This window comes from Planococcus citri, chromosome 2 (assembly GCF_950023065.1).
Source record: "Planococcus citri chromosome 2, ihPlaCitr1.1, whole genome shotgun sequence".
In the NCBI taxonomy this organism is placed as follows: Eukaryota; Metazoa; Arthropoda; class Insecta; order Hemiptera; family Pseudococcidae; genus Planococcus; species Planococcus citri.
Window position 1 is genome coordinate 42,695,407 of NC_088678.1, and position 25,372 is coordinate 42,720,778.

Sequence of the window (25,372 nt, forward strand, 5' to 3'; positions counted from 1 at the left end):
ATTCACTTCGGCAAAAAAGAAAAAAAAGTGCTATAAGATGTGAAAAACGACGAAATGTGGGCTCGTTAAAGAAAAAACCAAATAGTCTCGATGCGATTGGATGCGTTTAAAAGGCCACTGTAAATTAATTCCTAAAGAAACAAATTAATTACCTTTAAAACTTTTTTCAAGCGAAATGAAACGAAATCGCGACGGTGTAACTTAATTACCATTATAAATCCAATACACGGTAACAGAACACCATAACACTACAGCGACAAGGACACACGACTAATTAAAAACCTAATTTCCACCCTTAATCCGACTGCGGTTTGTTTCCTATAATTTTGTCACAAACTAAAATGTGAAATATGTAGGGTGAAAAAAAAAGGAGCAAAAAAGCACACAGTCTATGTCAACAATTCTTTCCTCCGGAAATATTGCCAGAACCCTTACTCAGAGATGCCCGAGATGAAAATAACGTCGAGTTTATATCGTATGGGTACTTTTATTTGACGATTTGATGTTTTTTTTTGTTTTGTGTGTTTTTTTTATAGCCTACTACATGAGAAAAAAATACACGAATAATGATCATATTCGAGGGGGAAAAGTTATGACGTAGATAGTTTATAAAACCAAGATTATGAGGTAAATATAGATTATTAAACTGAAAACTGATGTTAGACAGTTTCGGACCCCTGGTGATTTTTTTTTGCCTGACTCAAGGCTGTAGATAAAAAGAAGGATGAACACGGGAAAGTATCTTTTTGTGTCAGAATGGTTTAGTATTTTTGCTGAGAGAGGGGAGGGAACTAGAAAAGGACACGATCAATTAATTTCATATAAAACAGCACAGCTTGTATTTCCTTACTCTAACAAAAAAAAACCTACATTTTAAATGCTCCTACAAAAAATATTATCAATCCATTTTTTGACCTCGATGACCTATTTCATCAACAATTTCTTCGTATGTATTATTTTATTTACACAATGCACATCCTCAAAAGAAAAAATCGAATTCTAAAAACAATCATATTGGTATCCAGCTTTCCAGTCGTAAATCAAAGTGTGACGAACCAATCTTGGTAAAAATTGTTCTCTAATAAATTGATCGAGTGTAAATGGGAAAATACAAATTACATTTCGTTCATGAAGCGTTATCATTTGTCAGTCGACAAAACACATAGTAGGTAAATAGATGAATGGAACCGTCAAAGCGTCGAATCGCAAATTATAAAACTTTGTATTGAAATTTTACGCTCAAAAAGAAACAATAAAAATACCTATAAACCGAATTTCCTTGTTTTCGTCACATTTCGAATATAAAAGGGTTTAAAAAACAAAATAAACCCGGCGAACGAACTTGATTATCTATCTATAAAAAATTCGACGAGTAGAAATTGGCTTACCTTAATAATATGTTTACGAAGAGCACGTGAAATACCGAGTTTTTCTACACCGTGTGAAATTTCGCCTCATGTTTTTTACTAATTCTTGATCAGTTATTTTCATGTATGGATTTGGCAAATGTTTGAAATCTGAAAAACATATACACACTGATTAAAAATATGTACTTAGCTTCGGTAAGTATATCGAAAAATAAAAAATAAAATAAATATTCGTCGTCGTCGTTTCATAAAATTCTGCCAGTATACCGCCACGCATACATCAAATATGTAAGGAAGCCGAGTAATTCGCAAAATTATTTTCAAAATTCCTAAAGCGACCCGGCAAAAGGTTGTTTTTTCATCGACAGATAACATACCACATTCTATATCCCGGATACGCTTCAGGGTCGAGTTAACCTTACATAAAAATTCATAGAATTTAATTTCAACACGTACACGTATTTATAAACTCGTAGACTTTTAAAAGCTCACAACCGTCATTATTTTTCAGGTTTTTTCATCCCTACGAATACGTGCACCAATCTTTGCTTGTGACTAGATAATTGCGTATTCGTGAGTGTTTCAGCTTTACACGAGCAATATTGATATTTTGTTAGCGAAGACTGTAATTAAGCGTGACAAGTTCCAAGTTGACCAACCTACACGTCGCGTCTCGTGTCGTATGTCGTGATATGTATTTCGGTTATTTTACACCCACTTGACAGAGTTTGTATTGTTTAATTATGCCCTTTTGACTTGCAACAGCCCGAGAATGGGTTTCATTTAATAATCGTCATAACTTATTCACCATCTTCAAAGTTCACCGTGTGAATGCGTGTATCAGGATGACGGCAATGAAACGAATCCCAAAAGAAAATAGAAGAGGCGGAGACTTTAATTTTGAGTGATTTTGTACCATTTCATTATTCAATAAACCTGGGAAATGAATGAATGTCTACACAAAAAAATTCAGTAACCTATATCTACTTTTTTCTAAAAAAAAATCAGATGAAGGTGTAGGTACTGTGAGAAAAATTTAATATGTAGAAGGAATTTTTGGTTACAAGCACATTTCAACAAAAATATGCAGTTTTTTCGGTAATTTTGACAAGAAATGGTTCTATATTCAACTGTTTTTGCAAAAAAGTAGGATTTTTCACAATTTTGGCAAAAAGTTGATATAGTGAGATTCGGAATTACTGGGATATAGAGAAATTATAATTATAACTGGTTAGGTGGTCAAGTCAAGAATTATTCCCTAGAGAGTGAATAATTACTCAGTCCTGGATAGCTCTGGGAGAAAAGACCTTGGGTAAAACCAATCCACAATATACACAAAAATCATACTAAAATACCAAGAAAGTACTCAAGATCGCAGAAATATTCTTAAAAAGCAATTTATTAATATTTTAGCACAACAAAATACATGTAGGGAACTAGAAATATATAAAATAACTAGGTATCATTATTTTATATTCGATAAAGGCCTCAGCCTCTACCTGACGTCTTGCGTTATTATAGAGAAAATCGTAATATAATTAAGTTTAAGCTTAATTAGTACTACTTAGCGATGCAGTTATGTATTATTTAATTAGACTAGGTGTGTTACATCCCTCAAATATATTATCATTAAACAAGTAAGTATATTCCACAACTTACGACACTGTGCTTTTCTTCTGCCTCTCCTATGCTCCACTAATACTAAGAGCGGTGACAGACTTGGGTTATTTTGTTCCATATTTCCCGAAATAGGTACCAGATCGGAGAAATAACCATGAAATGATTAATTTAAATGAACTTATTTAATTGATTCACATTATTGAACAAATTATCCACAGAGATAGTGGTCAAAATCAGTTAAGAGGGACGATGGTTTTAAGGCCTTCATTGACTATACGTCTATTTGTTGACGAAGAACCAGCCATCTCGAATGGCTTATTCCAAGTGAGGATCATGGCTGGAAATCCGATGCTCGTACCCTCGAGTTTTCACTCGATCTATGAGCTACCGGATAAATAAATCATTTTCCCCTCTTTACATAGTTCTCACGTTGCCATACTTCCAGTATACGTAAATCTTATATACCTAAGCGAGTAAATACTACGTGTAAATGTACGAAGGGATTAATTTAATTATCGCTAAGGCAATCAGGGCATATCGTTACCTTAATGCAAAATCCGAGTATGTCCAGGTCCATCCAAAAAAACATCGTCGTTTTGCGTCACTGATAAGACTCTGGGAAGCCCTGAATTGAAAAATTTGCATCTGACTACAGTTAAAATGCACCACCAAAGATGCACAAAGCTGACCGATGTTCAATCAGAACTCAACGAGCCCTTCCGAGCATATCCGAACCTTATCAGTGATGCGTAAAATCGTACTTTTTTTGTATGGACATACTCGGATTTGGCATTAAGGTAACGATATTTCCTCATATGTATCAAAGTACAGTGGAGTCTCGATAACTCGAAGCTGAAGGGAGAAGGAGTTGACTTCGAGTTATCAGAGTTTTTGAGTTATCAGAGTTCGAGTTATAGAGGTTAATTTTGGTATATTTCGAGTTAGCAAAGTTTTGAATTGGATGAGTGTTTTTTTACTAGAATGAAATGGAAACACATATTATACCTGGTCGAAAAGATTAAATTATGGAATGAGATTGTACAATAGATACCATTGAAGATACTGATATGTGAATGTGAAAGAGTTTTGTATCAATAAGATTCGAATTTACAAGACTTGTAAATTCGAGAAATTCGAGTTATAGAGGCAAAACGCTGGCAACGTTCGACTTACAGAGGTTTTTTCTTGTCTTTTTCGAAAATTTTACTTCGAGTTATCGGAGTTTTTGGACTTGTTACTTCGAGGTAAAGAAGTGAATTTTACATTGAGTCTTATGGAGAGTTGAAGGGAAACAGACTTTGCTTCGAGTTCTCGGAGTTTTCAGTTAACGGAGTTTGAGTTATCGAGACTCCACTGTAGTTTTTTTTAGTAATTTCGATAAAAAAATTGATTTTTTTGCAATTTTGCCAAAAAGAAAGAAAGCAGATTTTTTAAAACAAAGAAGCAAAACTTTCTGGAAATTTTGACCAAGAGAAGTTTTTTCTGCAGTTTTGGCAAAAAATAAGTACTTTTGGCAATTTTATTTTTTTCACAATTTTGGTTCAAAAAGTAGGCAGGATTTTTTGCAACGTTTGCCAAAAAAAAAAACAGATTTCTTGAGAAGTTTGACCAAAGAAAATTGTCTTTTCAGCAACGTTGGCAAAAAACTGAACGTTTGCTTGCTTTTATGCATTCGAGAGAAAGGGTTTCGTGCTTTCGTGGAAAGTGGATTCATAATGATGACCATTCGGGTTTTTTCTCGAGAAAATATGTTGGGGGAATGCCCGAGAACCCTCTCTCACGTCACACCGATTAGGTACAGAGACTTCCCTAAGGCAACACGTTTAAAAATATTTCGAAATATGCAAACCAGGTCTGATTCGTCTTATTGACCTATACAACACGGATTGGCGAACAAGCGGATTCAAAGTGTCAATCTGTCAATCCTGGAGAGAATTTCAGCCTAATTGACTGGGTACATGTTTCACGATTAAGTTAAACGTCACCGTGGCTTATATTTGCGTTGAATTATACGGTCGAGAAAAAGTAGCTAAAACGTATTAACTGAGGATTTTTACATTCATTTGAAATTCAAAAGCTCTGTTGTATTACACTGTAGGTACGAGTATCTATGTAACAAACTGTACCTACTCAGCTACTACGAGCAACTTATCTGAGCGGAATTTATTGTTTCTTTTGAGAATATTTTATTTTGCCTTTGTCCGCACACCTGAGGCTTTTTTCTCCTAGTTGATAAAATACAAATATAACATAAATTTAAGACGAGTGTTTTATAAAAGTATACCAAAGCTACCTTTATATTCTCTCGTTATGTAAATTCTTTTTTCTTAAAATGAGATCGTCGTAAAATATTTTATATTTTATCCCATTATGCAACATATTTTTTCAATCACGATAGAAAGTATACCTACACTCTATGAAGAATATTTTATCCGTACTTGATATTTTTATTACGAATGTTTTAATTGAATAAGAGAGCCTATTTCGTATAGATGAGTCGAATTTTGCTATGTACTTACAAATTTCTTTCTTTCTTTTCTTTTTTTTTTGCGCATACATGATTAGCGTAAAATATCGCGAAACGCGTCGAGCTAGGAAATTTTTTTATCCTCGTATGAATAAATCCTGGTATAAAAGTTCTTCGTTTAAGTACTTTTTTTCCTTACGCGGTGCGCTGAAAAGCGTAATTATGTTTTTTACGCGTAATATTACGTCTTTGTGTTAGGAAAGCCTTTCGTACAAGACCACACCACCATGGTCATGGTTCAGGTTTCACGAATAAATAAAAAGTATTCCGAGGAGAGATGTATTTGGCGACTAACTTCTTGAATTTTTTTACATGGAGAATAGTTCGGTCGTTCAATGTCATTCTTGATGACACTCTTTATCCTCCTTCTGTTCCCTCGACATGAATTTTTGTTTCATTTCATCATTGTATATCCTAGATAGAAAAAAATTCAGGAATAACATCATTGTAATACCTATAGAGTTTTAATTTTACTTAGTTGAATTGACATTTTTAATTTTTATAAACTTCATATCTACCATAACAAAAGGGTTAATATTTTTTCGCACACAGAATCGTACAAAATTGCATTATACGTAGTCTGAGTCTCTCTTTAAAACACGTTAAAAGTTCAAAAATTGAACGTAAAAATATTTGATTCAATTATCTCAACTTCTCTGTGAACATACTTCGATAAAAATTACCCCCACTAGCTTGGGAAAATCAAACTTTTGCTTTAAAAGCGAGATTATAACTCAAAAAGCGACTTTTTGCCTACAGGAAAAAAAACAATTATTTCAAAAAAATATTTTAATCTTCTTATTAAACTTCATCGAAATATTCCGGTTTTAACAAGTAATAAAAAAGTAAAATCTTACATTCTAATGCTTTCCACCAGAACGAAGAAAACTTTGCGTCGCAATTCGCAAATAAAAAAAATAGAAAGAGAGCGTTTCACCAAACAATTCCACAGTTTTTGTGAAATTACTTTTTTACCCCGTAGGCTTTTAAGAGAATACATAAAAATATCCGCACCTAATCTTGCTGCTATGTATTCTGTGTGCATGCATCATATTTTTTTAAGTACATTTTTATTTATGTTGGGTAATTAAAATAGGTAAATTTTTGATTGAAAACGTCCGTACCTATGTTGTTTTTTTTTTTTTAGGGTGAAACTAATTTTCATGACGTTTCGTAGTGAATTTATAAAATGTTTCGAATGCTTCAACGATATTTTGAATTAATTTCGAAATATTAATTATCATTGCTCTCTTCTCTCCCCTCCTTCTTGTATCGCTTTTTTGTCAAAAGTATGTGTTTCAAGATGATCTAACAAAAAAATGAAAAAAAAAGTATTAAAATTCAATCAAAAAGCCTATTTAAACGTTGGTAGGTATACAATGATACCGTAAGGCATACGAAAAGATATTCATCGCGAGAATATGGCATTTCATTTCTACCCTTGTGTGTCCCTATATACGTACGAAAGCACGCACTCATTCGAGTTACATGAAAATAACAATCGAGAATATTTTTTAATTTCACATCGACGGTCCGAATAAAATGTCATTCTGTTTCAAAACCAACCATACAATGAGAATAGCGGAAGTACATACTCATTGTTTGATAAAATAAACAAAGAACAACGCTGTCCGCGCGTTTTAACCGGAAGGAAGTCCATATTTGCAAATGCGTTCGAATAAAGAGAAAGTACTCGAGTTTTACAGAAAGCCCGCGCTTTTCTCACATTATTACAATACATAGGGTAGTTATGTTTGTATACATCAGAATAATCTTCCGATACTTTGTTGTTATTTTTTTTTTGCGCCGACTTAACAGATCATTAACAACGCTATGTTTGCTATGGATGGTGGTTCAAAATATCACGTTCAATGTTTGTATGTAATACGATTTTTTTGAACTTGAAAATAATAATTTCTGTCTTGCAAAGTTGAATTGGTTGTTATTATTTTTTAAAAAATTATGTTAGCAATTTTTTTTAAACCATGATTTTATGATCAATGAGTTTTTAAATAGAGAAAAGAGAGACAGGAGGTATTTCGAAATACATGCCCAAAAAAACTGATTTAAAATATCAATAGAAAGTATCTGTCAAATTGTTATTTTTTTTGATGGTCTTCTGATTGTATTTGATCTTTGCCGATTCTTCAGATGCGATTTTCAGAATTTTTGGACGAAATCTCACCTAATAAGGAAGGTGATTGCCTCTTATTCGAACGGGACCGCAATTTTTAGAAAGAGTATTGAAACCTCAATAGCCAAATTTTCAGCTGCTCAAATTGATTTTTTGGTTTTTGGCGAATTTTTGAAAATCCAAAATTGACCATTTTCGACGACGATTCGTGCTTTTAAAAAAAATGTATTTCATTCAGTAAAAGTAAAGAAAATTAGCCCTGAAACTAATATCAACTCTCCTGAACCGAATTTCTCAATTTCGAACCATTCTGGAGCCTCCAGTGCTACTCTGAATTTCTCCAGAATATTTGGATTTCTACAGAAGAAGTGGAAATTAATTTAAAGAACTAAAAAATAATTGAGCTTTGATTTGTTCCGAACCTGTTTAACAAATACATATATTCAAGTTTGAGCCAATTTCCAGGTGCATGCTTCGGGCGTGTTTTTTAAACTAGCAGAAGAATTTTTTTTTGGAAATTCAAAAAACATCCTCGAAGTGTTTGCTTTGAAATCGACACACGTTTGGATAAATTCATTAAACATGTAGAAAATGCACCTCGACTCGATTTGTAGCTGCCCGAATTAATTTCCAAATTTCTTCTGCAGAAATTCAAAAATTTTGATGAAATCGAAAATCACGCTGAAGGCTTCAGAATAACTTGAAATTATTGAGCAATTTTGATTTGAAGAATTGGTTTTAGGCAAGATACAACCATTCGTGCAAATTCAACAAAAATTTGTTCAAACAGAAAATTTTCAAGTTTTTTAATTTTATTTCTTGAAAATCATACTCGACGTTCCACCAAGAAATCAACCCAAATGTGGATAAATTCGTTGAACAGGTTGAGAATAAACTACAATGTGATATTCAGCGACCCAAAATAATTTTCATACGTTCTGGAGAAATCGAAATACTCTGGAGGAATTCAAAAATCATGCTGGAGAATGCAGAATGACTCAAACACTCCTTATGAGGTTTCAATTACATAACCTCCCTCAAGCATTCAGAGCATTTAATATAGTGAAACCTAGCAGAACCTATGATATAGTGGAAGTTGGACTGACTTTTTAATAGAATCGGCTAAGAAATATTTACTAGGGGGTGAATATTTTCCTCTTGTCCCTGACTTCGCGGGATCCTATACGTATATGATCACTCGTGCGAGCTTTAAAAGAGTTTACCACATTACCCCACTTCCGGTATATGGAGAATTGGAGATAAAGCATAGACTCTGCTAGAGAAACGTATTTATAGAAGCATCTCTTAAGGGGAAATTATGAGAATAACTACCAGGTGGTGAGGGCATTCCTGCTCATCACACATTCTCTCATCTTTTTTGAACTCTACATTTGACTTCGTAAGACTCCTATCTTTTCTTTTATTCAAAATTCCACCTCTCTCAGTCAAACTTTCTCTATGATTGTGAATCAGCTCTTGAGAAGTTCAATGACACGGGGAACAATTTGCTTTTAGGTACTTTGATCGCTGCTGACATGAGAACGAACCAAGCTAAGTCGTCGTCGTCGTCGTAGTCGCGCTCCTTTACAGGAGATAGCGTATATGTCCATCTATATTACATAGATAGACTTGAAAATCTGATCTGTGGACGAATATCATACATTTATGCAAACGTTTGATTATCATGTCTTATATGGGCTTATGATTTGATCTTGTCTAGAAAAATCAGAATTTTAGTGCTCTACAGGGTGTTCAGAAAATGATTGGCAAAATTAAACATTTTAATTTAATGAAGTTCCATATCTCAAATAATTGTAGATGAATTCTTTTTACTTTTAATCTTGAAAATTTTTGGATTAAAGAGCAAGGTACTGAACAAAATACTGTGAAAATTGTGAATACGTCAACTTCGGACATTAATGCCTTTTAAAAATTAAGTTCTTTGTTGTCGAGAAGTTGTCATAGTAAAATTTGGTCACTTTTGAATTTTTACCCATTTCAGCTTTTCAACTTCATTTTTGTTAAAATTTTGGAGAAATATTAACTTCTGAACATTTTTTGGAGGCTCTAGAGCTTTCAAAATGGTTCTCAAGCGTTTCTAATAAATCTAATGGAGAGGGAGACCAGACAAAAGAGGGCACATACAAATTTTTAAACTCAACTTTTCCAATACTTATTTCATGTAGATCTAGGTATTTCAGTATACGTACACGGCATAAGCCAATTTTATTATTCACGTCGACTTCAACAACACATGTTGAGATACCAGGATTATAATAACTACACATACGTATAATACATTTCGAATGCCTACTTACTGTGAGAAAAAATATCAACAGTGATTTGCATTCAAAAAGCATGCTACCTATTCTGATTCCTTTATACATATTTTTATTCGACAACATTTGTTCGGAAAACGTACTAGCGAAGTAATCAGATGCTTAGTTACTGTAAAAGTACCTCCTTAAAGTTTGACGAGTTTAATGTTCTCACTGTGTATTTGTAGTTCCAGTTCTCCACGGAACCGTTATCATTTTAGTTGTACAACTGCGCCAGTAAGTAAGTATAAAACGTCACCATTCTACAAGTTTGAAAACTCCATTGCTAAAATGTACGTAGTACTTTGATTTTTGAAACTTTGCAGCACAATTTCAGAAACAAACACTTATTTACATTCAACTCAACAAATATTTCCTGTTATACTGGTGTACATTGGAAATATACTTTTTTTTCTTCTCCCTATCCTCAACTTCAATCTACGTACAATCGAACTTGTCACGATTTCACGTCTAAATTTACACATGGAACAGTTTATCTTGAAAGTAATGACAAAGACGAATTTTCAATCTTCCTGGTTTGTTGTGATTCAGTTCAGCTCACAGATTTGCGAGTGAAATATTTCTTTTCTGGAGTTGGAAAAAAATGAATATAAGTGTTGAAAGTTTTAAAATTGAATTGTTGCTTTTGACGCAGGTTGGTAATAGGTAGGTAATGCAGGTAAATAATATCGAATTTGGAAATTTAAAACGTATATCTAGGTATCAAGATCAACAATGTAGATTTTTCAAAATGCTACCAAATGAACTTTCCTACTATCATAGATAATTCACGATAAACTGACAGAGCGCAATTCAATATTTTCCACGTACCTATATTTGTATTTTTGAATAAATAACAAACATATAGCCAAGAGCTAGGTATTTTAATTATCGTCAGAATTTAATTTGTTGAAATATACGTACAGAACATCGAAATATTAAAATCGCTGATAGGTACATGTTTTTCATTTCGAAAAATCGTACATCTATTTATACCTATCATGCTTTGGTACCTGATACAAAACTGATTATGAGCCAGTATGTAACGTGAAATAAAATTTTATATTTAAAAAAATAAGGCACAATTCGTTAAACAATAAAATTATAAAAATTATAATATTTATAAGGAAACTGCGACGCGACAACGACGACGCGAATTTTTTCCAACGAAGAAAGCCTCCGATCAATTTTAATATTTTCTGTAAAGTATGTTAATTTTTCGATATTTCGAATTTAGCGATTGATTTATTAGTTGAAAAAAGTAGGACGCAATCTCCATTTTAAAACTGCATTTTATATATTATTCTCGCCAAATAAGATTTATAAAAATTTCTCTGCCACATATAAATTTCTCGGCCAGGCCACGGCGGTATACTTCGATATATACGATTTTATATAAACTAACTTGGTCAGCGGCGCTCGGAGTACGTTTATGAAATTGTTCGTGTCCAGAACATGTACCTACTTTATACAGTGAGTTTGTCCGATATAATATGGAAATTCAATTCACTTCGGATAACAAAAAGATACGGCTTTACTGCTCGTGTAAATCCTGTTTATGCATGAAAAAAATTCTATTCGAAAGAAGCAAATAAGAGAATAAATTATTAATGAAAAAATACATCGCACGAGACTTTCTGTAAAGTTATCTAGTATTTTAGATACATATTAACATGAAAGGCGCGGAAAAGCCGGAAAAATATTTATGAGACGTGAAATCCCTTTCGATAGAATAAAACTTGAAATTAATTTTACTTTTTAATGATGTGGCGGCAAATCTACCTATCTGAGTATTAAATAATATTTGGCGTTGAAACGTATACCTAATGTCATAGTCGAATTCAAACATGACGTACGATTTCACTGATCATGTTTTTCCTACGATCTAGTAAGTATAGGCAACGAAATTTATGTTGATACATAGTACATATGTATATTTGCCTAAACCAAAAAGTTCAGGGGTCAAATTGAGCTATACATGTTTTGAATGTTGCAAAGATTGTGGGATTATTGGTAAAATTCTTTAAAAATTTACAGTATACGAGATGAAAAGAAAAAAAATCAAATTCAACTGATTGAAACAACAAGCAAGTAAAATAATATAGAAATGCAAAATGAAGAAGTAGTTTTTAAAATCATGTCCTAAGACCATGACTAAAAAAATTGAAAGTTTTGAGAAAAATATACGAATTTCTGAGCAGGATTTCCATTTTAATTTATAGTAAAATTTTGAACTGTAAGTATTTGGCACAAAAAAAACACACACAATTTGACTAAGATGCGGCAACAATCTAATAAATAGAGTTATCCCAACTGGAAGAAAAAATTTTGAACCAGAAAAGTACCTACGTAGAGCAGGAAAATAACGTAAAAAAGCGAGGACAAAAAGGAAAAAATTGGCACATAAATTTTTTCTTCGGGAATGTGTTCAGATGAACCCCCCGAACTACCAAAAAAAAACCGAACCTCCTAACCCTGGAGTTAATTTTTTTAGGGGGCTACTAGGGGGCTCCGCCCCCTGGCCGCTTCGCGGCCCAACCCCCGACTCGTTCCTCGGGCTGCGCCCTCGGAACTTCGCTTGGGGGGCGGAGCCCCCCAAACCCCCCTCATGGCCCGTCAACCATTACTATCTGCGTAATAGAAGAAACCTTCTGGAAAAAATTGATATTTCATATTTTTTGATACATTGAGCTTTAAAATCTTGTTTTCTATTGCACCGATAACTTTCTAACTTAACTCTATCTTGTACAGAACTTAGCCTTGATCGTCTTCCATACCCCAAACACGTATGTCCTTATTCAACATTTCGAGTAAATTTGTAGGTAATATGTACTTATTTTAAATACTAAAAACAATTTTTTCCAAGAGTTTTACAAATTTTAGTTTTTATAACTTTTTTTCTATCGCATGGATAACTTTTTAAGCTACTCCATCTTGTAGAGAATTTTACGTAGATTATTTTCCTTACCTCAAACACCTATGTTCTCACTCAAAATTTCGTTTAAATTGTATTTTTTTTAAATAACACGTTTCTCAGCCCCATTTCAACAGATTTTGAAAATTTTTCAGTACGTTATGTATATCTTTATTAGGTATCCCCACAAAAATTTTCAACCCCCTCCCCTCATTATTTAACCCTCAAGATGGCGTTTTTTTTCATTTTTTTATGCATATCAAGAATCAAGATTGCGAGGTACAGTTTTAGAAACGCGTTTTTTGGATGTAATTTTGACCCCCAAACGTCATGTACTTTTTTCGACATTTTTTCAATGGTGCGGCGTGCTGAAAAGTTGGAAAAATGTGTCTTAAGGGGGGGGGGGTGAAATGGGAATTTTGGCAAATATAAATATCAATGAGTAGGGTGTCGTTTTCTTATGATTCGGTACCGCTGGGCACGAATATGACGTCAGATTTTGTTTTACACTCACACAGCCCCTCCGGAGCCCTAAGCCCTCCTCAATTTTTAATATTTGAAAAATAAACTTACTTTGATGATTTTAGTCTCGTTTTCTTATGATTCGATACCGCTGAGCACGAAAATGACGTCAGATTTTCTGCTACAATCACATAGCCCCTGAGAAGCCATCAGCCTTAGTGATGTTATGAGCATATGCTCACCGAGCAAATTCGCGAAATATGCGTGAAGAAAAAAGCATGTGACATATCAAAATACACGCCAGAGGTCGCTATTAATGAATAAACTGATAAAAACGCTATCAACTCAACTCACCTCCTCGAAGTCAGAAAATCGAATGATTTGAGCCGTTTTTAATTTTATTCCATAACAATTTCTCAGTAAAGACTGAAAAGTGATGAATTTTGGTTTCATTTGATTCCCAACGTTTAAAATATTTGAAAAAGTTGTCTTTCACTCCAGAAAGTTCTGCTGTTTTCCTCTTTTTTACATGACGTCCTGTTTGTTTGACACTTTGTAGTCTACTAACTTCTTCTATTTTTTTAATCATGAAACAAAATTTGAGACACTCCCTTCTGAAAAATATTGAAGTACCTATTTTTAAGAGGAAATGATTTATTTTTTCACATTTTAAATAACAATTTTTGTACTTCCCATTTATTCTTTTTTTTCTTCTTATCATTTTTTTTAAATAGGTATGAATTTCTAAAAATTTTCTGTCAAGTGATGATGAAATCAAAGTAAGTTTATTTTTCAAATATTAAAAATTGAGGGGGGCTTAGGGCTCGGGAGGGGCTGTGTGAGTGTAAAACAAAATCTGACGTCATATTCGTGCCCAGCGGTACCGAATCATAAGAAAACGACACCCTACTCATTGATATTTATATTTGCCAAAATTCCCATTTCACCCCCCCCCCCTTAAGACACATTTTTCCAACTTTTCAGCACGCCGCACCATTGAAAAAATGTCGAAAAAAGTACATGACGTTTGGGGGTCAAAATTACATCCAAAAAACGCGTTTCTAAAACTGTACCTCGCAATCTTGATTCTTGATATGCATAAAAAAATGAAAAAAAACGCCATCTTGAGGGTTAAATAATGAGGGGAGGGGGTTGAAAATTTTTGTGGGGAAACCTTATAAAGATATACATAACGTACTGAAAAATTTTCAAAATCTGTTGAAATGGTTCTGAGAAACGTGTTATTGATGTTTCAGAAAAGTAGGGTTCCCCAAAAAGGGGAAGGGGTGTGGATCTGAAACTTTCCACGCGGAAGTTTCTCAATGGTACCTACCTTCCATGCTAATATCAACTCGAACGTTTTCAGGGACCATTTCACCCCTCTTAGGCGCCTATAGCCTTTATGTATTTTTCAGAAAACCTCCCTCATTTAAATGGTTGCCATGTGATGGTAAAGAAGCGTAGTTTTTTTCTTTCAACAACTAAAGCAAAATCTATGTAAGATGAAATTAAATATATAGCATTGCGAAGTAAAGTTTCTGTACAAAGTAGGGTGGGTTTAAATGTCATCTGCGTGATAGAAGAAAACTTCTGGAAAAAATTGATATTTCATATTTTTTTGTACTTGAGCTTTAAAATCTTGTTTTCTATTGCACTTTCAAACATGCCTAATTTTGTAGAGAATTTTACTTTCCTTACATTTTTTTTTCTTCCTTTATAAAAACAAAAAAAATCAGTGCATTACGTTGTGAGGTCAGCTCTAACAGCCTAACATGCTTGAATGTAAAGCTCACCACTACAAACACAGTACTATGTTAGTACACGTCACCTTGCAATTCCACCACTCGAACATTTTCAGTGTATTTCAACTCTCACTACCACAAACATACAGCGTCTTGTAAACGTCTTGTAAACGCCTTACTAACACATCTCCGACTTCCGAGTCATTCGCTCTCCTCCAGAAGTTGTTTGACGGGTTTTGATTTTTTAATTATAGAGAGACATCAAAAAGTAAATTTGGGACTTTCCACCTCCCACGCCTCATCTCCCAACCTCTACTGCAAAACTAACTCCAGATTCGAACTCTGCGACCTCGAAAACATATTAATCGATATATTACACGATAATATAAGCAAAATTTAAAATTTTCTCGCTCCCCACGCCTCACCCCCACTCCTACAAAAAAAATAAGTGCATATTCGAATTCTACGACCTCGAAAACATACTTATTGACATATTTCACATCAATGAGGGTTGAATCCTAATTATCGCCGTTTTTGGGGGGGGGGGATCTGTGGCCCACTGTGTACTTCAAGAATTCGTATAGCAACATACTATTGTTTTGCGAAAAAAACACGCGGAACTGTGTTCACTCGAAGTTCAAATTGAATTTTTCGAATATCAAACATTAAAAAGAAAAATTAGTCGTACGCACTTGAAACTTTGAAAATCAAAAATCAGGGAAATTTGTTTATGTAAAAAAGTCAGTAGAATCTGAAAACTACCTTAAACAACTGAAATTAAAACTCACTCTTTTTTATTTAGGGTCTAAACATCTATTAAGCCCATGATTTTTTCAAAATCCGTAAATTTCGAGTTTTGCGAAGCAATTGGCTCCTTCAACTCACAAAAAAATCAACCAGTCATAATAACGATATACAGTTGAATTTAATAAAATCCTGAAAGTTTAAATTTAAAATCTCAAAACTAAATCTAACCGATGCCTCAGGATGATTGAAGTCACATAACATTTTTTGAGCGTCGATGGATTCTTGCCCACGGTGGCACCGCAGAATGAATTCGTTATAACGCGGGAACTACGAAAATTCGCAACCATATCCCCCCCTCCCATCAAAAAATAGCAGGACGTACTTCGGCGATCTAGTGATATCCGCATCCTCGCTTCATCTATCCTTCTCTCCTGTACTTGAACCACACCAGTTCTTTCAATATAATGTACTGCTTTCCCGCTCTCCTTGTCCCTCTACCTTCTTTCATCACCTACACTGTCCGTTCTCCTTTCTCCTGTTCCTTACTGCACAGTACTATGTTAATACACGTCACGTTGCAATTCCACCACTCGAACATTTTCGGTGAATTTCGGCTCTCACTACCACAAACATACAGCGTCTTGTAAACATCTTGTAAACGCTTTACTAACACATCTCCGACTTCCGAGTCGTTCGCTCTCGTCCAGAAGTTGTTTGACGGGTTTTGATTTTTTAATATAGAGAGAAAACCGGTTCCGATTCACGTTTTTTGCGATTTACTCCGAAAATATTAGGTTTACGAGAAAAACTACTATGACTAAAAAGGTTCCTCTTCAAATTCTCGACAATTTGATACTAGGCTCGATACCCACCCCTCAAGAGGGGTGTCTGAAAAAAGTGGTGGAAAGAGTAGGTGTTTGAAAAAAAGTCAGTCCAATAAATTGATCAAAGTTACCACTTAATATCATTCGTTTTCGCTCAAATTTTTTTTGCAAAGTCTACTCACCCAACTATTGATCACATCACCATTGATTCATGATTGGTCTTCAGCCCTCCCAAGGGGTTGGTAAGGGGTTGGTGGGGGATGCTTGGTTTTTCAAGTAAGTAACACACAACTGAATCATATATTTGAAAAACGAATCTGGACATGCAATATATCGAATGGTATGTATTCGAGGTCACTGAATACGAATACCAACTTATTTTCTGGGTCCGACTCCTCAAAGCCCCTCTGTGCCCCAAAAAGGGGGTTAAAATTTTGAAAAATCGTGAAAAGTCGAGTGATATATTGAATGGTATGTTTTCGAGGTCGCTGAGTACGAATATGAACTTATTTTTTGTGTCCCACCCCCCAATGTCCCTCTGAGCCCCAACAAGGGGGCCAAAATTTCAAAAAATCATCAAAAAGTCGAGTGATATATCAAATAGAATGTTTTATGAGGTCGCCAAGCACAAATATGAACTTACTTTTGGGTCACAATATATTTATCAATCGACTTTTCATGATTTTTCAAAATTTGGAACCATTTTTGGAGCGAAGAGGGACATTGTGGGGTGGGACCCAAAAGTAAGTTCATATTTGTGCTTGGCGACCTCATAAAACATTCTATTTGATATATCACTCGACTTTTTGATGATTTTTTGAAATTTTGGCCCCCTTGTTGGGGCCCAGAGGGACATTGGGGGGTGGGACACAAAAAAATAAGTTCATATTCGTACTCAGCAACCTCGAAAACATACCATTCGATATATCACGCGACTTTTCACGATTTTTCAAAATTCGCTCTCTGCAAGTCATCAGCAAAGACCACCTGACCATCAGGGAATAGCAGGGTAAGTATTGACATGGGTGTCATTGATGTCTAGCCCTTTTGGCTTGGTTTTCAGCCGTTCTTTAATCATGTCGAACAGGCTACATGACATTGGGCATCCCTGTCTTACTCCTTTTCCTATCTTCTTTGCTTCCAACATGTTTCCGGATCTTACTCTCATTACATTATCCGTGTATATATCTTCAATTAAGCATACTAATTGTTCATTCACTTCGGTTTTCCTCAGGATTTCAAACAACTTTTTCCTTTGTACTCAGTTGCACAGTGCACACCTTCTCCAGATCAACAAAGCACATGTGGGTTTTTAGTTATACTCTTGTCTCTTCTCCATCTGCAGCTTCGTTGTGTACATTCCATGACAAAAGAAATGTAATCCACGTCCAAATAAAATTTTGACCCCCCTCCCCCAAAAAAATTATTGCCTGGAAAAATGAATGATTCCCCGCCAAAAAAAAATTCCAGGAGAATAACTCGTTTTGCAATAGAAAAATTTTTTATAAAAATAAATAAATAAATTTTACAAATGGGAAGTCTTTCATTTTTTGAAAAAACTCCTTTTTGAGACGAGTTTGAAAAAGTTTTGCTTTCCAAAAAAATTTGGTTTCTTGCAGAAATTGCTAAAAATTATGAAAAAAGTTGTTTTTTTATTTAGTTGCTAAAATTGTGAAAAAGATCTGTTTTTTTGGTCAAAATTTTCAAAAATTTTCAAAGTCTTTCTTTTACCCAGAATTCTGAATAAATTTTGCTTTTTCCAAAACTGCCAAAAGTCCTGTTTTTTTTCAAAAACTGCCATAAGTTTTCTATTTTTTGAAAAAATGTTCCTTCCATGTTTTTTTGTGAAATTCCAAAAAAAAACTCCAAATTACTAAAAAAAAATGTAAATTTCAAACTAGTTTTGCGATTTTTGGATTACATATATCTTAGAACATTTAGAACCCCGTAGCGTTTTTGGTCAGAGTGAGAGGATGCATCAAAAGTTCCTTCACGAGTACATAGGTACCATATACTGCTCTTGAATGAAAAATGATTATATTGGAGTGCATCAAACTTATCTAGAAATAATGGAAATTGGTTTCCGCAATCGTGGAATGTTGTTTACACACATTCTTCCTGCCGCATCCACACATAAGTTTATATATCGTAATAACCTAGGTTTCCTTTAGAAAAAATTCGGTTAAAACTACATCAAAGGTTTCTTTCAATTTACAATCAGATAGGAGAACCGAATGAGATATAAGTACACTTCTTTCGGTCAAAAGTCTTTCGTTTCATAAAATACACTACAACAGCGGCGACGTCGACGACGACGACGAAATCGAACAGTACAATCAATTTTATTGCGAATAAAAATTCGCTCAAATAAACTGTCCACTTTTACCTCATAAATCTATACAGTGAACCGTGACTCGAAAACATGTGCAGCAAATTTAAAACAGCCCGAGTTATGTCTTTTCTTGCACATCGTCACGCCTTTTTTCATTATCTAAGTGTACCCTTTTTAATAAATTTGCAATCGTGGACAAAAAAAAATCGCCGTCAAGTCTCAAAACGAAACCACAGCATGAAGAATATAATTCTTGATTCTTTTTTTTTTTTTTTCAAGTGATAAATACGCAAATGTCCAGCACACCCAGCCTATAATATAGAATCGTGGTAGTGTGGCTTAACCACATAATACGAGTAGCGCAGAAATTCAAATAGGTCGAATCGTTTTATTTGAAAAAATACTCTGTTATTCTTTTTCAAAGGCGCTTATAAATCATTACCTACAGTTATTCATTTTTCTCTATTTTCAATAAACTGCGCGCGGACTTCGCAAGGAAACGTTTCCACGTAATAACACGATTGTAATAGAGTATAATTTAATTTAAAAAATATCCGCAACTTGCCACTGTTGCGGGTAGGTGCGTATTAAATAATTTTAGCAGAGTTTCGCGTTTGCATCGTGGCTTAGGTAAGCGGTAAATTTACATAAAACAATATGTAATTTTTGCCCGTCCAATTTGGATAGTTTTCATTTTGATAAACCTTTTTATTCGTATATTTTCTCATTGTAGCCGAATGGCTAAAACAAAAACACAAAAAGCCGCAAATATTAGTACGTGTCTAGTCTAGAAAACGTGTAAGGAAAACGAAGTAATAAGGGAAAAATATAATAAATCTCTCCCTCTTTTGTATCCCCAAAAGGGATTCGAATACAAAATGGAGGGAAACAGATTATAACAGTTGTCTTTAGTAAAGGCACCACACCGCAAGAGGACGAAATTATACACGCGCAAGGAAATCCCGGTTTAGATGGCCCACCATTAAACCAGCCAGATTTTCAGGAAAAGTGGATGACATTGCGACTATATACACGATTGCCTCGACGACGACGACGACTACTACTACTACTACTACTACTATGTACTACGATACCCCGAAGAAGAAAAAAAATGACAGAATAACCACACCGTATTACACCACTAAATTCCTCGTGAAAAAAGAAGACTATTTTTTTTCTCTCGCAACGAAATTATAAAGATAAATGGAGCGTTTCATCGGAATATTCGTCTTTTTCCCGTCCCTTGCCGAGGTCTAATACGAGAAAAATATTCTCGCAGAACCCTTTTGTAAAACTCGGCCGATACCAGAAAAATTATGTATCAGGAAATTACGTCGTGTTTATAAATTTTATACAAGGCGACTGTTAAAAACAAAAATAGAATATTCCGGCGATTTCGTGACGTGTGGGCGGCGCGGGGGAGTAAGAATGCTTAGGTTTGTGTTGCGGTTTTCTTTTTCCTTTCTGGTTTTCTGTATATTCTTTATGTGCTGAAGGAGTATAGTTTATACGAACATCAACGATGGAATAATTAAGAGAGAAACTTCCTTAAATAGTTTGAAAAATCATCTTAACGAAGAAATTACTACAAAAATGTTCATAAATTCGAAGAATTTACCTCGGAGTCTTCACAAGAGCTTTCACTTTCAATCATGGTTGGCTTATGAAGAACTAAAATACCTGGTAAGCTCACCTGAAATCAAACAAGCATAACAAAAAACCAAAATTAATATTTTCGTGATTAAAAGAAAGTTAGGAATTGGGATACTTCATTTTCAATTTCCACAAATTTTTTCAATAAGGCAAAAAGTGTCCAAATGTGGCTCACTTTGGTTTTTTTTTTGGATAAATCTTACCTCGCAAGCCATAGATGAAACTTGCCGGATTCAAAATCACATCGGTTGAAAGTAGAGAGAATTTTGCATTAATTGGGCACCTTACTTTTTGAAATTTGATCGCTTTCAAAATTGCGATGTTTTGTCCACATGTGGCCACTTTGAATTCGTGAAAAACCTCGCTTGAAAATGTTTCGGGATGCATTTCTACTTTCAACAAGTGCAGTAAAGTTGAACCTTCCCTTACAAATTATCAAACTTACCAAAATCCCTACTTGGCTTTTAATTTTTCCTGTTGGACATAAAGTGGCTATTATGTGGGTAGGTGGTCACTTTTACTTTGCCGACTTTTCATTTTCATGCTCACAAAAATAAAAAATGGAAACTTCTAAAAATAGGACTCACTAATCATGAGAAGAAAGATTAAGTTATCTCTAGAAATAAATAGAAAAGAAGGTGTACAGTTGTGGATCCTTCAGTAATTTTCAAGTCTCTTCAAAAATTTCAAATTGTTGTAAAAGAGCCAAAAATGATCTTTGGTTCCTGAAAATTAGACTGGTGCTTATTAGGGCTCTTCTTTACCATTTTAGTTTACCTTCACGAAATTCTAGGGATGTCAGCTGAAAGTGAATTTTTTGATCAACGAATTACGTAGGTATTTATTTAGTAAGTATAGGCAATCAAGAATATTCTTATGTTCAACAAACACACCAATAATTCTGCGTTTTTTGCATCTTCCTCAGTCACGAAAGAGGTAAAAAAAAACACTCAAGCATTTGATGCGGCATGAGAAGACCGGCTCTTCTTCAAATTCAATTCTTTTACGAACAAATTGAGTAACTTTTTTTGAAACATTTGTATAGCAATTGATCTGTTTTCAAACGAAGTGAATCGAATCGAATCAAAGCATTCACAACCGATTAGCGATTGGACAAATTGATTAATTTCTAGATGAATCACTCGCGAACGAATTGATTAATAGTTCGTGAATCATTCACGAACGAATTGAATAATTTTCGGTGAATCATTCGCGAATGGATTGAATTTTTTAGTGAATCATTCGCGAACGAATTGAATAACACTAGGCAACAGCATATTTGTGTTCGGGTTGAAAATGGGCTTAATCGATAGTTTAGACCCTAAAACAAAAAACAGAGAGGGGATTTTCAATTTGAGTTGTTTTTGTAGTCAGGAGAGATGATCAAAGTTGCAAAAATGGCCGTTTTTGCCATATTGTACGAGAAAGGCGTCTATAACAAGCAAAGGGGCACCGTGCGTACGTATGCGCGTACGCGTGTATACGCGTATATGTGTACGCGCATGGGGGGGGGGTAGTTTCCGACGGTAATGTGCAACATGTATATCGATGAAAAACACATCTCAGCAAGCAGCTCCAGTAGCTGAACGGCTAGGGTAACGGATTTCAGTGCGAAAGGTGTGGGTTCAAATCCTGCGTCGGGCACAAATTTTTTCAAAATTTTTTTTCGCAATTTTTATTTTTACGAGTTGAATTTTTACAGACAAAGTAATGAAATTATTTTTTTTGTTTTCAAACAATGAATAAATTTATTAATATTATTTTTCGAATGGCATGCCGAATTAGGCGAGGCGAAGCCGAGCCGTTTGTTTATTTTCGTAGTGATATCCCCTTGGTATGAAGCGAAAAAGGTGACACACCGACATCCCCTTGGAATAAAGCGAAAACAGCGGTTGTATATAAAAAACTGTACTCACCGAGGCCGAAGGCCGAGGGAAGTTAACAGACATAGTATGAACAACAAAGCGACCCGCGCAACCGAGGCGAAGCCGAGGTGAGCGGACACAACGCCCCCCAAAAAGGTGCCCCTTTGCTTTCCATAGACGCTTGTTTTCACGAGTTTGTGGAGACATCAGTATTATGTTTCAAAAAAAACCAAGGTCATATTCGGATTCTACGCACTTTTTTAAGTAAACAATTTCACCGGATTTTTGATTTTCGAAGTTTCAAGCGCACACGGAAGATTTTTGTTTGTAACATATTTTAAAACTTGGAGCGAGAGCCTCGCCCGCGCGAACACGGTTCCGAGCCACGATTACGTGGTGGAGTAACGCCAGCGTCGCGCGCTCCGAGTTTTAAAATATGTTACAAACAAAAATCTTCCGTATGCGCTTGAAACTTCAAAAATCAAAAATCCGGTGAAATTGTTTACTTAAAAAAGTGCGTAGAATCCGAATATGACCTTGGTTTTTTTTGAAACATAATACTGATGTCTCCACAAACTCGTGAAATAGGGCAAAAACGGCCATTTTTGCAACTTTGATCATCTCTCCTGACTACAAAAACAACTCAAATTGAAAAACCCCACTCTGTTTTTTGTTTTAGGGTCTAAACTATCGATTAAGCCCATTTTCAACCCGAACACAAAAAAAAGGTGTGAATCATTCACGAAAAAATTGATTTGTGGGTAATTCTCAGAAAAAGGGTCGATTTTGATATGCATAATTTTGAAAAACGAAAATCATTTTTTTGGAAAATTTCAAGTGGGAATCATTTGTATATGTGTCCCAGATCCCTTTTCTAGTGTTGGCCTCAATTCAATCCCCCCCACTGTGGACCCCGGCCCCCCTAAAACGGCGATAATTAGATTTCGACCCTCATCGATGTGTAATATGTCGATTGACATGTTTTCAAGGTCGTAGAATTCGAATCTGGAGTTATTTTTTTTGTAGAGGTGGAGGGTGAGGCGTGGGGAGGGGGAAAATGTCAAATTTTGCTTATATTATCGTGTAATATGTCGATTCATGTTTTTCAGGCCGCAGAGTTTGAATCTGGACTTATTTTTTTGGTAGGGGTAGAGGTGAAGTGTGGGGAGGGAGAAAATGTAAAATTTTGCTTGTATTATCGTGTAATATGCCGACTAGCGCGATAAAAGTACAGCTGTCTGAAATTTGGCCAAGTCGAAGGACAAATGGGCGCTGGACAAGCCGAAGGACAATCTCAACGTTTTTTCGTTTCTAGCCTTACCTACTGGACATTATTCGATTTTTAACACGTAGTAAATGTGTATTTATCATGTAGAATAACTTCCCGTGCTCAATTATTGGTTTTGGCGGGTTCATTGGCGTAAATGAAAACACCAAGCCGAAGGACACAGATTTTGCGAAATATCAAAACTTCACAGATAAGTACGATCAGAACGAGCTGTAATGTAGTTTTTAAAAAGAACGGTGCGGGGTAACATTTCTATGAGAACAGTGAACCAGTGCAGCCACTCACCAGAAAAAAATTTTGGATTGGGAAGCTACCAAAAATAATTGAAAATTGCTCGAAAATTTGCGCAAAAAGTGTGTGACAGTTTTCAAATGTGAATTGTGAGCTTCCTATAGACTTCTTGCAATTGCAATTTGCACAATAAGAGACCTTCATGTTCTATGATAATGAGAATGTGTCAATTTTTTCCCAAAAAAATGAAGTTCATGACACTTTATAACATTCATTTTCAAAAACATGATGTGTGACAGCCAAGTCGAAGGACATTTGGGGTATAAAATCAAATGTACACCAATGAAAGGAGGGTCTAAAAACCTCAATACCATGTGTGAAATGTGTGCGGGGTCATTCTTGAATGGACCAAAAAAAAAAAAAAAAAATTCATGCTAAAACCATTGAGAAATTTGCCATGTACACGAATTTTACCTTTTTCTGAGAATTACCCTTGTATAAGTGACTCGTTCACGAACGAATCGATTCATTTACTCAATTTTTGGTGAATCATTCATGAACGAATTGAATCATTTTTGTTGAATCATTCGCGAACGAATTGAATAATTTTTGGTGAATCATTCGCGAACGAATTGATTCGTAAATTGAAAAATTTATTAATTCGTTCGCGAATGGTTCATTCAAAAAATAATTCGTTCATGAATGATTCCCTTAAATGAATTGTTAATACTCTCACGAACAGTTCACTCATAATTTGAATCAATTTATACGTAAACAATTCGTTTAAAAACAGATCGATTTGCTAATAATTCGAAAGCTGCGAACTTTTGGACCGTGGTGATTGTGTTCCCTTGAAGGAATGGTGGAGGCCTATAGTGAGATTTCAAGTTTCATCAAAATCGGTTCAGCCGTTTTCTAGATAATGAGTTTTAAAAAATGTCAAAAAAAATTTTGTCGCTCGATGAACTTGGAAGCTTTAGAACACTCCGTCAAAAGTTTCAAGACTTCACGACCGCCTCTCCCGTTTTTGAAATATGCCCCATTTTCTAAAATTATTATAATTTTTTTTCTCAGCCTCATTTGGGCCGAATTTCTCAAGTTTTTTCAGTATGTTGCGTAGAGATCCGTTGGTGGTTTCCATAAACATTTACACCTCCCTCTCGCCATATTTTCCCGCAATGAACGGCTTAAAATTACTCTCAATTGACAAAGCATGTTGAAATTAGGATATGAAGACAATTTTAGCTACGTATTCAACTTCTTTGGGTGGAAATTTCAATTTTTTAAAAACTGCTGGAGGCTCCAGAACTATTCAAAACGGCTTGCAAACGTTTCAAATCAGTATTGT

At 34.8% G+C, this 25,372-nt stretch overlaps 1 protein-coding gene across 7 annotated transcripts in view; it reads right to left on the reverse strand.

The window, feature by feature from the left end:
* LOC135835880 (zwei Ig domain protein zig-8-like) overlaps positions 1-25,372 on the reverse strand; it is a 294,812-nt gene that overhangs the window by 91,056 nt on the left and 178,384 nt on the right. For 6 of the 7 annotated variants that reach the window (XM_065350350.1, XM_065350344.1, XM_065350346.1 and 3 more), the window contains one exon: positions 1,389-1,517. The gene's annotated coding sequence lies outside the window, so the exon portion shown is untranslated. Of the gene's footprint in view, positions 1-1,388; positions 1,518-20,605; positions 20,681-25,372 lie in introns of all 7 variants that reach the window. The other variant, XM_065350347.1, reaches the window with a different exon arrangement.